At 47.1% G+C, this 14,329-nt stretch overlaps 1 protein-coding gene across 4 annotated transcripts in view; it reads right to left on the bottom strand.

The window, feature by feature from the left end:
• LOC115463361 overlaps positions 1-14,329 on the bottom strand; it is a 209,087-nt gene that overhangs the window by 51,524 nt on the left and 143,234 nt on the right. The gene's annotated exons all lie outside the window — the stretch shown is intronic.

Raw genomic sequence — 14,329 nt, 5'->3', positions numbered from 1 at the left:
AGAATACAATAACAGATAAAAACCATAAGGCCCACTGAAACAATTAAGATCTTCTCAGATGGCATTGTTGGCATTTTCAATTTTAACTATTTGTGTTTCATTGACAGGTTGTTACACAGACTAGCTGTTGGCTGAAGGGATACCTAGAGTATATTTAAAATGTTTAATGTTTACACAGAGGCTTGATGTACCGCCTTTCTTAAAAAGAAAACCAAAGCTGTGTACAATACTAGCATGAAGCAAATACTATACTATACTGTACTACCAGAGTTTTCTATACCACTATTTTTCCAAAAAGGATTCAAAGCGGTTTGCATTAATGGAAGAGACTCCAATAATAAGGAGCAAATAAAAATCTAACAACATAACATATTAACTAAATAAAATTATTGTTCAAATAGATAGGTTTTTAATTCTTTCCTAAAAGAAAAGTAAGAAGGCACAAGCTTTTAATTCTTTCCTAAAAGAAAAGTAAGAAGGCACAAGCTTCAATTCCAAAAGTAATTTGTTCCATATTCTGGCCCCAATAAAAATAAAAGAGGCCTCAAAAACAGATTTAAATCGAATATTTTTTTTTAAAGAAGAAAAAACTAACCTCAGAGTTCTCAAGAAGCCTTTCTATCTACAAATGGACTCACCAACAACCCCAAAATTGATTTAAATATTAAAGGATATACATTTACATATCATTAGCCAATAAAAATCTCAAAAAATAAGAGCCACACTATCAAAGCGCCCAGTACCACTAATTAATCTGATAGCTGTGTTTTGCATCAATTGTAAATGTTTTAACTGCTTTGTCGAAATATGAGAATAAAGTGAGGGAGCAGGACTGCTTGAGCAACAGTTCTAAAGTCTTCCTTCACTAATGAAGATCTTATTGCCCCTAGTTGTTGAATATTAAAAAAGAATCTACGATAACTCCTAGCACTCTGGAATAATCCTCAATATTTAACTCCTCACCTGAAGACAATCCGCCCGATATTCAAAGGTATTTAACCAGCCAGAAACAGCACCTGGATGGTTAAATACCTTCACGCTGGTTACCGCTGATTTTCAGTGTCTGACTGGTTAAGTGTAGTGGTCAGACAGACCCACATAAATAGTAGGTCTATCTTTGGCTGCTAGAACTTAGCTGGTCAGCTGATGAATATTGGCTAAACCAGCTATATTTGCAGCGCTTTAAAAAAAACCCTGGAAATTCAATGCTGGTGGCCGCATACGGCCCCAACATTGAATTTCCGGGTTCATTGGTGACAGCGGGAGTTAGCCGGTCTAACTCCTGCTGTCTCAATATCGGGGCCAATGTAACTATCATATTTGGCAATTTAACTACATCTCCGAACCAAAGTACCTTTATTTTCTGTTTATTCAACTTTAAAAGATGATTCATAGCCCAATTGTCAATCAAAGAGATGTAATATTTGATATAATTTAAAGTACTATCCAAACTAGACAAAGCAATACCAGAAGAAATATATCATCTGCGTAAGATAGTATAAGAATTTCGTCATCTGATTGCTCAGTTCTGATGGCGGGAGGTAATGCATTCCAGAGGGACTGAGCTTGGCAGAAGAATGCCGAGTGTCTTGTAGATTTGAGATGGCAGCAAAAGAGAGGTGGAATAGATAGAAGATTAGATTAGAATGAGTGACATGTCCGGGAAGGGACATAAAGTGTAATAAAAGAAGAAGCATAAGCAGGAGCACCCAAATAAATAACCTTATGGGCCATGGTTAAGATCTTATGTTGGATGTGATGTGAAGCTGGATAGGAAGCCAATGGTGGTGTGCCAAAACAGGGGAAACCTGATCATAGCGATTGGCCCAAATCAGAATTCTAATAACAGTACTTTGAACTGTTTGTATTCTCTTTAACGAAGATAGCAGGAGTCCGGAGAGGATGATATTACAGTAGTTAAGACAGGATGTGACAAGTGCACGGAGCAATGTAGCACAAGGAGAGTCATCTAAATAGTGATGGAGAGAATAAGTAAGCTGTAGTGAGAAGAATCAAGATTTGACAGTTGAGGAAATATGAGCTGTAAAGGACAACTAAGAATTGAGAAACACACCAAGATACTTCATAGAGAACCCCTTAGAGAGGGTGTGACAGAAGGCCACAAGAGGTGTCCAGAAACACAAAGGACCATCTTTTTAGAGGGATTAAAGATTAACTCATGAGAAGAGAGCCTGGAATCAATTGTCTCTAAACATTTTTGTAGAGGAGATAAATTAGGAGTAGAGTTCTGAGGAAAAACAGCAAGATATCAGCATATATATAGAATCTCACAGTGTAAAACTGGATAAAAGAATCTAAAGACTCAAGAAAAATTGAAAAGAGGAGAAAGCACTGAGCCTTGGGGAAGGCCTGGTGTGAGGGGGGAAAAGTCAGAAACAGAAGAAGGCCAAGTGACCTGAAAGAACGGTTGGAAAGAAAAGAGAACCACTTGAGCACATTTCTGGAAATGCTACAAAAAGAAAGTTGGTGAAGAAGTAGGCCATGATCTACCAGAAAAAAAGTTGCTGTGAGATCCAGTGAAATCAGCAATACACTGTTGACCCTTTCAATGGCAGAGTAAAGATAATTTAGTAGAGAAGCCATAATGATTTGAACAAAACCAGATTGGGTAGAGGGACACTGTGAATGTGTGTTTTTAAATTAGAATTTGGATGCATAAGAACAACCATACTAAAACCAATTTTGCATACATTACATATAAATAAAACCATAAAGTAAACAGACATCTTAACAGAAAATTCACACTGGTCAATATTCAGCCTGTAGTGATCAGCATTCAATGGCAATGAATATCTTGGGCTAATGCAGGTCCCAACTGATTAGATTGTAAGCTCCTTCGAGCAGGGACTGTCCTTTGTTAAACTGTACAGTGCTGCGTAACCCTAGTAGCGCTCTAGAAATGTTAAGTAGTAGTAGTAGTATATTCAGACACTTATGTGGGTCATGGCTGAGGCAGCACTGAAAACTGCTCTCTCTCTCTGGTGGAGCCTTTCCTCTGCTGCGCACTGCCAACAGGAAGTTTCAGCAGAGAGGCAGGACGCAGCAGAGGAAAAGTCCCGCCAGACAGAAAGCAGCTTTCTGCGCTGCCTCAGCCACAACCCACCGCAGTGTTTGGAGAACCTGTCGGGGGGGCACGGGTAGACAGATGCATGCGAGCGTTTGGGGGGTGAGGGGAGGGTGAAGAGATGCCAGATCCAAGGGAGGGAGAGCAGAGGGAATACAGAGAGTGCAAGGGACACCTGGAGCAAAAGTAGGAAAAAAAAGCATTTTTTCTGAATTTATTAATTGTAATATGTCAGCTTTGGGAAATGTGCATCCATCCTCCCTCCCCCCAGTCACCACTATCGTGGGAGCGTTGGTGTTATAGGGGAACCCATCTCAATTTTTCCACCCAGGGCCCATTCAATCCTAGCTAAGCCATTACACATAGCATAGCATAACATTTCAGTACATGCACAGTTATGTGATAATATGTTTTCTGCTCAGACATGTGCACAGCACAAGCTGCCTTTAGTGCAGAATCTTGTGTACATGAGTCCAGTGTGCTCTCCCTGTTTAGTGCACAGGTTCTTTGCAGGTCCTATTTGCATATGATTTGTTTACTGCATCAGCAAGCAAAATATGCATTATGCTTGTATCAGAAGCCATGTGCTCAGCCATCATTATGGACAATATGTTGAAATTTTCAGTACAGTGTACCGTGGATGCTAAAAAAGCAAATAGAATGTTAGGGATTATTCAAAAAGGGATGGAGAGCAAAACTGGGAAAATGATAATGCCACTGTGTATTGTGTCAATAAACAACGTTAAAGCTCCAGTGATTAGCACAAATTCAAAGCAACAACACTTCAAACCATATATTTAGGTTTGTGATATATATGCCTTAATTTTTTGTTTAGAAGACCTCAGTTTATCAGAGTCATGGGGCACTCAATGGTTTTAGCTGCCACTCTCCTATTGTCACTGGTCTTCATATAAATTTTATGTTTCTTTTTTTCACAGTCTATTCCCCTTGGAAGTAATCTATCCAAGTTAAGTGTGCTACTAAGTTGTTACATAAGAACACTGCCTTTTGTATGGTAGAAGTCTTTAAGACAATATTTAATGAAGGAACAACAAAAGTATAACAGAAAATTATATATAATAAAAATATATAACAAAAATTAAGGCATATATTATATCACAAGCCTAAATATATGGCTTGAACTGTGTATTGTGTGCCATTCCAGGTGCTCCATCTGTAAAAGGATATAGCACAACTGGAAAAGGTTCAGAGAAGGGTGACAAGATTGATAAAAGAAAATAGAACACCTCCCTTATTATGAAAGGCTTAACAGGTTAGGTCTGTTCAGCTTGAAGGAAAGATGACTAAGAATGGATATAATGGATATTTATAAAATAATGAGTGGGGTGGAACGTTTAATAGGGAATAGTTGTCTAACCTTTCAAACAAAACAAAAACAAGAGGACACGCTATGAAACTTTACACAACCTGCAGACTGAAATCAAATTGTAGATAATATTTTTTTCACATAGCTTATAATCAAGTTGTGGAATTTGTTGAAAAAGGACGTAGTCAAGGGAACCTCCATAGTAGGATTCAAAAGAGGACTGGACAAGTTCCTGGAGGAAAAGTCCATAAAATATTATTAGCGAGGTAGATTTGGGACAGCCATTGTTCTGCCAGGAAATGAGCTAGGAGAAACAAATCGTTTTGGGATCTGCCAGGTATTTGTGACCTTGAACGGCCATTGTCAGAGATAGGATGCTGGGCTTGATGGACCTTGATCTGACCACTGGTATTGAGAGGGATAGCTACTGAGTTATTTTCTATCTTTTTGCTGAAGGGATTTCTATCCTGAAATATTGTCCCTGCTATAGTTTTGATGTAGGTTCATTTGAACTTCTTCACTAAAGCGGGGACAAGGAAGAAGTGGGAAACTACAGGCCGGTATGCCTCACTTTGGTGGTTGGAAAACTAATGGAGATGCTGCTGAAGGAAAGAGTACTGAACTTCCTAGAATCTAACGGGTTGCAAGATCCAAGGCAATAGGTTTTACCAAAGAAAAATTGTGCCAAATGAGTATGATTAATTTATTTTACTGAGAGCCCAGAGAACAGCATAAAGGACATGCGCTAGATGCAGATCTACTTAGAGTTCAACAAAGATTTTGATATGGTTTCTCATAGGTCGGAGTGGGCTGAAGTTAGGACACAAGGTGGTGAACTGGATTAAAAACTGGTTGACTGACAGATAACAGAGGGTGGGGTGAATGGAGTTTATTCAGAAGAAAGGAAGGTGAGTAGTGGAGAGCCTCAGGGATCAGTACTGGGACTGATTCTATTTAATATATTTGTGAGCGACATTGTCAAAGGATTAGAAGGAAAGGTCTCTGTCTCTGTTATGAAAGATGGATTTGGATGGGCTCCAGTGGGCTTTGACAGCAACTTCAGCAATTGGGAAATAGGACCAGTGCTGGGCAGACTTCTACAGTCTGTGACACAAGAATAGCAGAGACAGATCAAGAACAAGTGTGTGTTTTTTTTGTGTCACATTCATATCAAAAGCCATGAGACACCTTAAGGTTGATAGCAAGTAAAATGTTGTCAGTTTGCAAAGTATTGACAATGAATGTGACTATGCTGCAGCCAAAATTATAAAACCACTCTTCCATGATTATGTGACTGTCCTATTTTTGATGCCAGTATATGATCACGATGGAGTGTAACCTGCATGGAGTGGCAGGTGCGGCTCTTCCCCCTTTATTGGGCAGTCTGGATGGATCACCAAATATTGTATTGAGTCTATGTTCAAATGCCACATTCAGAATTTGTTTTAAATGCCAGCTGTGGTGTTTAAATTGTCCACATATATTCAGCATCACTGTCTGCAGAGGTGGCGGTGCTGAATAACCAGTTATACAGATAGCAGTGATATTTAGTCACTATCTGGAGGGCTATGCAGCCTTTTGGTTGTCCAAACCACTGTTCCTTCTAAGCTGAGTGGGAGTCCTTCACCTATAGACATGCCAGTGGGAGAAGCTATTTCACTCTCACATTTTCAATAGTGAGAGGTAGGCAAGCTCTGCGGGACTCCAGAGACCCTGCCTGTCCCTAGCAATGGAAAACACAATATTGAAGCACCTCCTCCAACCTGTAGCAATGCAGTTGGAGGACTCCCGTTCAGCTTAGAGGAAACAGTGTTCCCAACTTTATCCATATATCTCTGCAGATAGTGGCTGAATATGCAGAGCTAGACAAAACACCCACACTCTATCCAAATGGTGCAGGGGCAGTGTCCATACAATGCTGCTGAAAATTCACAGATAGGGCCTGGATAGAGCATACTGCATATTTGGATAGTGGCTGGCACTGTTTGTATATACCTTTTGTCAAAATTAACTGATTTTGACAGGTGACACACCCACTTCTGGGTTCTCAGCTAATCAGAAACTAGGACATACTCAAGCCATGCCTACTCCCCACCCCCTCTGATGACATCATCACCCTTACACCACCCAATCCCCGTCCCCTTTTGATGATGTCACCAGATATAACATCTTAATCCCATCCAAGCCCTGCCCTTTTTGCATAGCCATGCTCCTTTCCCTGACTTATTTCCATACTCATACCCCAACCCCACCTCTTTTCTTACATAGACCTGACACAAACTCCACCCCTTTTGGTGTTATCATGGGAAGTGACATCATAGCCATTCCCCTTTTGCAAAATGGTGGCTACTGTATACAGCACATCACTTCCTGTTTCCGCTACTATCCACCATCTTGGATGGGGGTCACATGATGGAAAATGATTTTTAAAAACCCTGACACTGCCCCCTACAGCTGTGGAGGAATGTGCTCATGTGCAGCTTAACTATTTTTTTCTCATAGGAAAGAAAACAGACATTTTGGGGTTTTTTCTTATACTTTTTCTCTTTCAAAAGGATACCTTGTGCTTATTTTTAAAAAGCTGTTTTTAAGAATGACAGGCTGATTACTGAATGACAGTCATTTTAGTATAACCCTAAGGGGTTAAAATAATCTTAACTGGGCTCCTCAAGAGGGAAAAGTAAGGGTTCTATAGTGACATCACTATGGGACAACAGCTGAGCAAGCTGAGACCTGGTTGCCTTGCAACGGCTTGCTGGTCAGCAGAGGAGAAGGGAAAAAGCGGTTGAGAGAGAAGGTGAAAAGCACTGGAAGTGAGAGGACGTATGGTGGTGATCTATGATAGGGAGAGGAATAATTTAAAATCATTTCTTTAGGGAAGATATAAATGCCGGGGAAGACAGTGGAGACACTGGCTGTGGGTGACTGGTGAGAGTGAGAGGGACTGTGATTTTTGATTTCTGGGGGAGAGTGTGGAAGTTAAAGGGGTGTCTGAGGGGAGTTTGAAGGTGAGTTTAATCTGTGAGAAAGGAAATTTTAAAGCTGTGTCTGTGTGAAAGGAGTGTGGTGTGACAGTGATCTGAAATAGGGTTTGTGAAGTTAAAGAAAATCCAGCTCTGTTATAAGGGGAAATGTGCTGACTTTATGTAAGGTCTGTGGGATGGAATGTTGGAGTGCTAACTGATTATGGAATGAGTGACTGTGTGAGGTACTTGAGTGCAGTGCCAGAGCCTGCTGCAGCACTTTAGAATAAGGACACAACAGTGAGAAATAGGTTTTGCAGAGAGAAATCCCTTTAACTTATTTTGTTTTAATTAGTGTATGTGGCCACAGTATTATGCACTAATTGCATATCACCCAGGAAGGAGTTTATGCTGGAATAAATATAGGGAGTTTATGGTTTTGCTTCCCAGTTTGTGTTATTTATAAGTGAGGTTTAGGGAGAAGAAACCTGTGGAGCATCCTACACCAAAGATTTCTACAAGGGCCCCCACGCAAGAAAGAATCTGCTCTAATTGGCTACAGATTGAGCAATTGCAGATAAGTGCCAATCCTAAAGGAAAGCTTTGTTAAAGCGAATGCTACATACCTGTAGAAGGTATTCTCCGAGGACAGCAGGCTGATTGTTCTCACTGATGGGTGACGTCCACGGCAGCCCCCTCCAATCAGAAACTTCACTAGCAAAGGCCTTAGCTAGTCCTCGCGCGCCGATGCGCACCGCGCATGCACGGCCGTCTTCCCGCCCGAACCGGCTCGTGTTCGTCAGTCCCGTATGTAGCAAGACAAAGACAAGGGAAGACACAACTCCAAAGGGGAGGCGGGCGGGTTTGTGAGAACAATCAGCCTGCTGTCCTCGGAGAATACCTTCTACAGGTATGTAGCATTCGCTTTCTCCGAGGACAAGCAGGCTGCTTGTTCTCACTGATGGGGTATCCCTAGCCCCCAGGCTCACTCAAAACAACAAACATGGTCAATTGGGCCTCGCAACGGCGAGGACATAACTGAGATTGACCTAAAAACGTATCCAACTAACTGAGAGTGTAGCCTGGAACAGAATAATAAATGGGCCTAGGGGGGTGGAGTTGGATTCTAAACCCCGACCAGATTCTGAAGCACTGACTGCCCGAACCGACTGTCGCGTCGAGTATCCTGCTGCAGGCAGTAATGAGATGTGAATGTGTGGACAGATGGCCACGTCGCAGCTTTGCAAATCTCTTCAATAGTGGCTGACTTCAAGTGGGCCACTGACGCTGCCATGGCTCTAACATTATGAGCCGTGACATGACCCTCAAGAGCCAGCCCAGCCTGGGCGTAAGTGAAGGAAATGCAATCTGCTAGCCAATTGGAAATGGTGCGTTTCCCCACAGCCACTCCCCTCCTGTTGGGATCAAAAGAAACAAACAATTGGGCGGACTGTTTGTTGGGCTGTGTCCGCTCCAGATAGAAGGCCAATGTGTGCAGCTGACGTTCAGCAGGGCAGGAATGAGGACGGGGAAAGAATGTTGGCAAGACAATTGACTGGTTCAGATGGAACTCCGACACTACCTTCGGCAAGAACTTAGGGTGAGTGCGGAGGACTACTCTGTTGTGATGAAATTTGGTGTAAGGGGCCTGGGCTACCAGGCCTGAAGCTCACTGACTCTACGAGCTGAAGTAACTGCCACCAAGAAAATGACCTTTCAGGTCAAGTACTTCAGATGGCAGGAGTTCAGTGGCTCAAAAGGAGGTTTCATCAGCTGGGCGAGAACGACATTGAGATCCCATGACACTGTAGGAGGTTTGACGGGGGGCTTTGACAAAAGCAAACCTCTCATGAAGCGAACAACTAAAGGCTGTCCTGAGATCGGCTTACCTTCCACACGATAATGGTATGCACTGATTGCGCTAAGGTGAACCCTTACAGAGTTGGTCTTGAGACCAGACTCAGACAAGTGCAGAAGGTATTCAAGCAGGGTCTGTGTAGGACAAGAGCGAGGATCTAAGGCCTTGCTGTCACACCAGACGGCAAACCTCCTCCATAAAAAGAAGCAACTCCTCTTAGTGGAATCTTTTCTGGAAGCAAGCAAGACACGGGAGACACCCTCCGACAGACCCAAGGAGGCAAAGTCTACGCTCTCAACATCCAGGCCGTGAGAGCCAGAGACTGGAGGTTGGGATGCAGAAGCGCCCCCTCGTTCTGGGTGATGAGGGTCAGAAAACACTCCAATCTCCATGGTTCTTTGGAGGACAACTCCAGAAGGAGAGGGAACCAGATCTGACGCGGCCAAAAAGGAGCAATCAGAATCATGGTGCCTCGGTCTTGCTTGAGTTTCAACAAAGTCTTCCCCACCAGAGGTATGGGAGGATAAGCATACAGCAGTCCTTCCCCCCAATCCAGGAGGAAGGCATTCGATGCCAGTCGGCCGTGGGCCTGAAGTCTGGAACAGAACTGAGGGACCTTGTGGTTGGCTCGAGATGCAAAGAGATCTACCAAGGGGGTGCCCCACACCTGGAAGATCTGGCGCACTACTCTGGAGTTGAGCGACCACTCGTGAGGTTGCATAATCCTGCTCAACCTGTCGGCCAGACTGTTGTTTACGTCTGCCAGATATGTGGTTTGGAGCAACATGCCGTGATGGCGAGCCCACAGCCACATGCTGACGGCTTCCTGACACAGGGGGCGAGATACGGTGCCCCCCTGCTTGTTGATGTAATACATGGCAACCTGGTTGTCTGTCTGAATTTGGATAATTTGGTGGGACAGCCGATCTCTGAAAGCCTTCAGAGCGTTCCAGACCGCTCGTAACTCCAGGAGATTGATCTGCAGATCGCGTTCCTGGAGGGACCAGCTTCCTTGGGTGTGAAGTCCATCGACATGAGCTCCCCACCCCAGGAGAGATGCATCCGTAGTCAGCATCTTTTGTGGCTGAGGAATTTGGAAAGGGCGTCCCAGAGTCAAATTGGACCAAATCGTCCACCAGTGCAGGGATTTGAGAAAACTCGTGGACAGGTGGATCACGTCCTCTAGATCCCCAGCAGCCTGGAACCACTGGGAGGCTAGGGTCCATTGAGCAGATCGCATGTGAAGGCGTGCCATGGGAGTCACATGGACTGTGGAGGCCATGTGGCCAAGCAATCTCAACATCTGCCGAGCTGTGATCTGCTGGGACGCTCGTACCCGGGAGACGAGGGACAGCAGATTGTTGGCCCTTGTCTCCGGAAGATAGGCACGAGCCGTCCGAGAATCCAGCAGAGCTCCTATGAATTCGAGTCTCTGCACTGGGAGAAGATGGGACTTTGGGTAATTTATCACAAACCCCAGTAGCTCCAGGAGTCGAATAGTCATCTGCATGGACTGCAGAGCTCCTGCCTCGGATGTGTTCTTCACCAGCCAATCGTCGAGATAAGGGAACACATGCACTCCCAGCCTGCGAAGCGCTGCTGCTACTACAGCCAGGCACTTCGTGAACACCCTGGGCACAGAGGCGAGCCCAAAGGGTAGCACACAGTACTGGAAGTGACGTGTGCCCAGTTGAAATCGCAGATACTGCCTGTGAGCTGGCAATATCGGGATGTGTGTGTAGGCGTCCTTCAAGTCCAGAGAGCATAGCCAATCGTTTTCCTGAATCATGGGAAGAAGGGTGCCCAGGGAAAGCATCCTGAACTTTTCCTTGACCAGATATTTGTTCAGGGCCCTTAGGTCTAGGATGGGACGCATACCCCCTGTTTTCTTTTCCACAAGGAAGTACCTGGAATAGAATCCCAACCCTTCTTGCCTGGATGGCACGGGCTCGACCGCATTGGCGCTGAGAAGGGCGGAGAGTTCCTCTGCAAGTACCTGCTTGTGCTGGAAGCTGTAGGACTGAGCTCCTGGTGGGCAATTTGGAGGCTTTGAGGCCAAATTGAGGGTGTATCCCTGCCGGACTATTTGGAGAACCCAACGGTCGGAGGTTATAAGAGGCCACCTTTGGTGAAAAACTTTCAACCTCCCCCCGACCGGCAGATCGCCCGGCACGGACACGTTGATGTCGGCTGTGCTCTGCTGGAGCCAGTCAAAAGCTCGTCCCCTGCTTCTGCTGGGGAGCCGTGGGGCCTTGCTGAGGCGCACGCTGCTGACGAGAGCGAGCACGCTGGGGCTTAGCCTGGGCCGCAGGCTGTCGGGAAGGAGGATTGTACCTACGCTTACCAGAAGAGTAGGGAACAGCCTTCCCCCATAAAAACGTCTACCTGAGGAGGTAGATGCTGAAGGCTGCCGGCGGGAGAACTTGTCGAAAGCGGTATCCCGCTGGTGGAGCTGTTCTACCACCAGTTCGACTTTCTCTCCAAAAATGATGTCCGCACGGCAAGGGGAGTCCGCAATCCGCTGCTGGATCCTATTCTCCAGGTCGGAGGCACGCAGCCATGAGAGTCTGCGCATCACCACACCTTGAGAAGCGGCCCTGGACGCAACATCAAAGGTATCATATACCCCTCTGGCCAGGAATTTCCTACAAGCCTTCAGCTGCCTGACCACCTCCTGAAACGGCTTGGCTTGCTCAGGAGGGAGCTGGTCCACCAAGCCCGCCAACTGCCGCACATTGTTCCGCATATGGATGCTCGTGTAGAGCTGGTAGGACTGGATCTTGGCCATGAGCATAGAAGAATGGTAGGCCTTCTTCCCAAAGGAGTCTAAGGTTCTAGAGTCTTTGACCGGGGGCGCTGAAGCATGCTCCCTAGAACTCTTAGCCTTCCTTAGGGCCAGATCCACCACACCAGAGTCGTGAGGCAACTGCGTGCGCATCAGCTCTGGGTCCCCATGGATCTGGTACTGGGACTCGATCTTCTTGGGAATGTGGAGATTACTTAGAGGCTTGGTCCAGTTCGCCAGCAATGTCTTTTTTAGGACATGATGCATGGGTACTGTGGACGCTTCCTTAGGTGGAGAAGGATAGTCCAAGAGCTCAAACATTTCAGCCCTGGGCTCATCCTCCACAACCACCAGGAAGGGGATGGCCGTAGACATCTCCCGGACAAAGGCCGCAAAAGACAGACTCTCGGGAGGAGAAAGCTGCCTTTCAGGGGAGGGAGTGGGATCCGAAGGAAGGCCATCAGATTCCTCGTCAGAGAAATATCTGATGTCCTCCTCCTCCTCCCACGAGGCCTCACCATCGGTATCAGACACAAGTTCATGAACCTGTGTCTGAAGCCGTGCCCGACTCGACTTCGTGGAAACACGGCCACGGTGGGAGCGTCGAGAGGTAGACTCCCTCGCCAGCACTGGTGAAGCTCCCTCCACTGACGTCGTCGGGGAGTCTTCCTGGGAGGCGGCCGCAGCCGGTACCGCAAGCGGTACCAATGTCGGAGACCTCACCCCGGACAAGGGGCCAGCCGGCGCCTCACTCAACGATACCGGTGGCGCAGGCACCGCGGGTACCGTAGGGGAAGGGCGCAACAGCTCTCCCAGAATCTCTGGGAGAACGGCCCCGAGACTCTCGTGCAGAGCGGCTGTGGAGAAAGACATGGAAGCCGATGCAGGCATTGAGGTCAGAGTCTGTTCCGGGCGTGGAGGCGGTTCCGGGTTGTCCAAGTTGGAGCGCATCGACACCTCCTGAACAGAGGGTGAGCGATCCTCTCGGTGCCGATGCCTACTGGGTGCCGACTCCCTCTGCGACCCAGGGCTCTTGGTACCGACGCGGGAAGAAGACCGGTGTCGATGCTTCTTTGATTTTTTCAAATGAAGCATGTCACCGGAGCTTCCCGGTACCGACGAGGAGGATGTAGAATCCAACCGTCGCTTCCTCGAGGGCCGAGGCCGAAGAAGATCGATCTCGGGGGGGCTGTACCGCAGGAGCCCTCAGGGCAGGAGGAGACCCACCCGAAGGCTCACTGCCACCAGCAGGGAATGGACAGCCCTCACCTGCACTACCGACGAAGCACCACCGTCCGACGACATCAGCAGCAGCGGAGGTCCCGGTACCAACGACGTCGATGCAGCTGTCCGATGCCTCGGTACCGACGATGCAAGAGGTCGGCGCTTCGATGCAGCCGATGCCATCGATGCCGAAACTGATGGTCTGGATGCTGTCGACGCCGATGTACTCGGTGCACCCTGTGCTGACGTCGACGAAGAGCCCGAGAACAACACGTTCCACTGGGCTAATCTCGCTACCTGAGTCCGCTTTTTCAAAAGAGCACAAAGACTACAGGCCTACGGGTGGTGCCCAGCCCCGAGGCACTGAAGACACGACGTGTGCCTATCAGTGAGCGAGATTACCCGGGCGCACTGGGTGCACTTCTTGAAGCCACTGGAAGACTTCAATGACATGGGCGGAAAAATCACGCCGGCGAAATCAAAATTCGCGATGATGACGGAAGGCACCAAAAAATAAGGAGAAAAAACCCGTACGAGGCCAAAGAAAGCCGGTCCCGAAGCGAAAGAAAACTTACGCGGGGAAAAAGCTGGAAGTACGAGAAGAGAAGAATAAAACCAGAACGGTTCTAAAACTATATATATACTAGCAGTTGAGCCCGTAAAAATGGGCTGGTATTGGGGTTTTCCTTCCTTCCCCCCCCCCCCCTGCGAGGTCGCCACCGCTACCGTTCCCCCCCCCCCCCCCGGAGTCGCCGCCATCCCTCCACCCGGCCCGGGCCCTCTCTCTCTAGTCCGCTACTAAACTTACACATCCATTCACCGGAACGCAGCACGCACATCAGCTGAGCTGCCGTCAGCCCTTCCTTCTCTGCCTGTGTCCCGCCCTCCTGTGACGTAACGTCAGCGAGGGCGGGACACAGGCAGGGAAGGAAGGCCGATGGCAGCTCAGCTGATGTGCATGCTGCGTTCCGGCGAATGGATGTGTAAGTTTAGTAGCGGAGAGAGGGCCCGGGCCGGGTGTGTGTGTGTGTGTGGGGGGGGGGGGGTTAACGGTAGAGGTGACCTCGGGTGGGCGGGTGCGGTATCA

This window comes from Microcaecilia unicolor, chromosome 2, assembly GCF_901765095.1.
Source record: "Microcaecilia unicolor chromosome 2, aMicUni1.1, whole genome shotgun sequence".
In the NCBI taxonomy this organism is placed as follows: domain Eukaryota; kingdom Metazoa; phylum Chordata; class Amphibia; order Gymnophiona; family Siphonopidae; genus Microcaecilia; species Microcaecilia unicolor.
Note: the sequence above shows the minus strand (reverse complement) of the source record. Positions and strands in the feature narration are given on the sequence as shown.